Here is a 2,404-nt window from a genome sequence, read left to right on the forward strand (position 1 = left end):
GAGAGGGTGGGAGAGAAAGAGAGACAGAGAGAGATAGAGAGAGATAAATAGATATATAGAGAGAGAGAAAGAGAGAGACACACAAAGATAGAGAGAGAAAGAGGTTGTGACAGAAAGAGAAAGAAAGAGAAAAAAAAGCCAACTGCACATGCGTAAAAATAATAAACGTCTGCCACATCCAATGGAACGATAAACATGTGTTTTCATCTTTTTTCCCCTACAAAACCCCACTGAAACTCAAACAAATATGATACGCGGACTCCATCGAGAAACACAACAATATGTAGACAGAGAAAAAAGCCCTCATAATCTTTGCCTACGAGTCTTGGTTTTAGTAAGAGCACTAATAACACAAACTGATCATATTATACGTGTTGATGATTAGAGATGCTCCTAGAGAGTAACATACACTGAAAAGATGGAGGAGCGATAAGGACTACGTACGTTTTGATAAAACGTAAAATATGAGAGATGTTGGGCACATAATGTAATATAATATACTGACTGGCATAAATAACGTGAAAACGTAACACCATGTAGAAAACAAAAGTGAGTATTTTCATGAGTTGTTTTCCTTTGTCTCTATTCACTATGTGTTCTTATCATTGGATTGGCTCGATTAAAAAAGCACAACATGCTCATTGGCCACTTATGTATCAAACAATACAACAAAGCAACGGTCTCAAATGTACGCAGCTAAAACGTAAATCGAATAGTGAATTTTTGCTCACATGTTTAGTTGGTCTGGCCTATAAATTCTCTGCCCTAAAATGTTTGATTGAGTGTTGCATAGTCCGACTATCAAGATGCCAAAATTATCTGCAGAAAATCGAGAAAGAGCTATTGGACGTCTGGAAGCGACCCCGGACAACGCTACTCTGACGAGAACATCAGGGAGAGAGACCCGTGGGGAGGTCAAAGCGTGATGATATGGGGCGCAATCTGTATCAATCAAAGACTGGGCCTCATAGTCTTCCAAAATTTAGGACCTGTACGTGGCAACGGAGTAACGGCCCAGCGCTACATCAACCAAGTTCTGCAGCCCCATGTTGCTCCATTTTTCCAGACACATCAAAACCATTTCTTTCAGCAGGATAACGCCCAGCCTCATATATACAGCACGTGCTACCCAGCAGTTCCTGGTGCCGAACAACATACCCACCATGCCTCACCCACCCCGATCACCAGTTGTGAACCCACTAGAACACCTTTGGGACATCCTTCAGATGCGTCTCAACCAACTCCAGCCCAGACCCCGGACAGCTGCACAACTGGGTGCTGCTATTCTTCAGGAATGGGTGCAGGTCCCCAACTGCCAAATCAATCGCTTGGTCCACTCTATGCACCGCCGATACACTGCTGTCATCAACACTAATGGGCGCCATACCAGATACTGACTGGAACTTAAGCCCCAAGGTCATCCCCAACTCTCAAGCATTGTTTTGTGCAATTTGAGACACCTCAAACCTGTTTCTCTAAATAAAAATATTGCTTCAATTTACTCTTCTCTTATTGTTTCTTGTGAATTCGCATTACTTTTGCCAGTAAGTAGGCCTATATTATATTGCTACCACCAGGATTAAAAAGTTTGAACAGTAATGATGTTTGGAAAAGGGAGGTAAACATTGAAGTAAGCTGGTCACAACGTTCCCTCAGTTCTCTCCCCTGAATGTTATCAGTCTAGAGCAGGGGTTCTCAACCTGCGGGTCGCGTGACCATTCTTGGGGGGGTCGCGAGATCATTGAGGATTTTGTGCTTAAATGACCCTCTGAAAACTAAAACATTGCTCTTTTTCTTTACCTGGCGATTTTCAAAAAAAGTTTCCCTCTTCAATTGGCAGAGATAAACTGACTTCTAAACACGACCAGAGAATCAACAAGGCTACACCAGTGTGCCCTTCCTGTTTATGTAGGCCTATCATAGGTTTGACTTGCACTGTTTTCTTTTGTTTCAATGTATAATATAGCCTAGCCATAGGGTAACGCACATACCTTGAAGCCTCGTTTATGACGAGCTACATGAGTTCTGGCTTCGGAGAAGGGGATCACAGGGGGGAGCACGTTAGTTCTGCATATTTCCATCCAGACCTTTCTCGCCCAAGTTAAATTTGTGTGCGCCAAGGCCCTGGCGTAGTTCTAACCCACGCCCAAGGGATGTCACTGTAATAAAATAATTATCACGGAAACTCTGTTTCACTATTATTGTCTCTTTCTAATCCCGTGTAGTATGATCATCTAGCTCGTCATCTAAGATCATAAGCATAGCTGAGAAAAAAAATCTATAAATTATTATCTATGTTGTTGCGTGGCAGAACAATAAACACACAAGAAAGGTTAGGTCAGGAAACTTGACAAAGTTGAGAGAGAGGGAGAGAGAGAGAGAGAGAGAGAGAGAGAGAGAGAGA

The 2,404-nt window shown here is 42.4% G+C and overlaps 1 protein-coding gene across 1 annotated transcript in view; it reads left to right on the plus strand.

The window, feature by feature from the left end:
* Positions 1 to 1,501, plus strand: part of LOC101855877 — a gene marked incomplete at its 5' end in the record, with an annotated part of 20,546 nt that extends 19,045 nt beyond the window's left edge. Inside the window, 1 exon segment of the mRNA XM_035970599.1 lies at positions 826 to 1,501.
* Positions 1,502 to 2,404: the final 903 nt, after the last annotated feature.

The sequence above is a fragment of the Aplysia californica genome, unplaced genomic scaffold (genome assembly GCF_000002075.1).
Source record: "Aplysia californica isolate F4 #8 unplaced genomic scaffold, AplCal3.0 scaffold00292, whole genome shotgun sequence".
Taxonomy (NCBI): Eukaryota; Metazoa; Mollusca; class Gastropoda; order Aplysiida; family Aplysiidae; genus Aplysia; species Aplysia californica.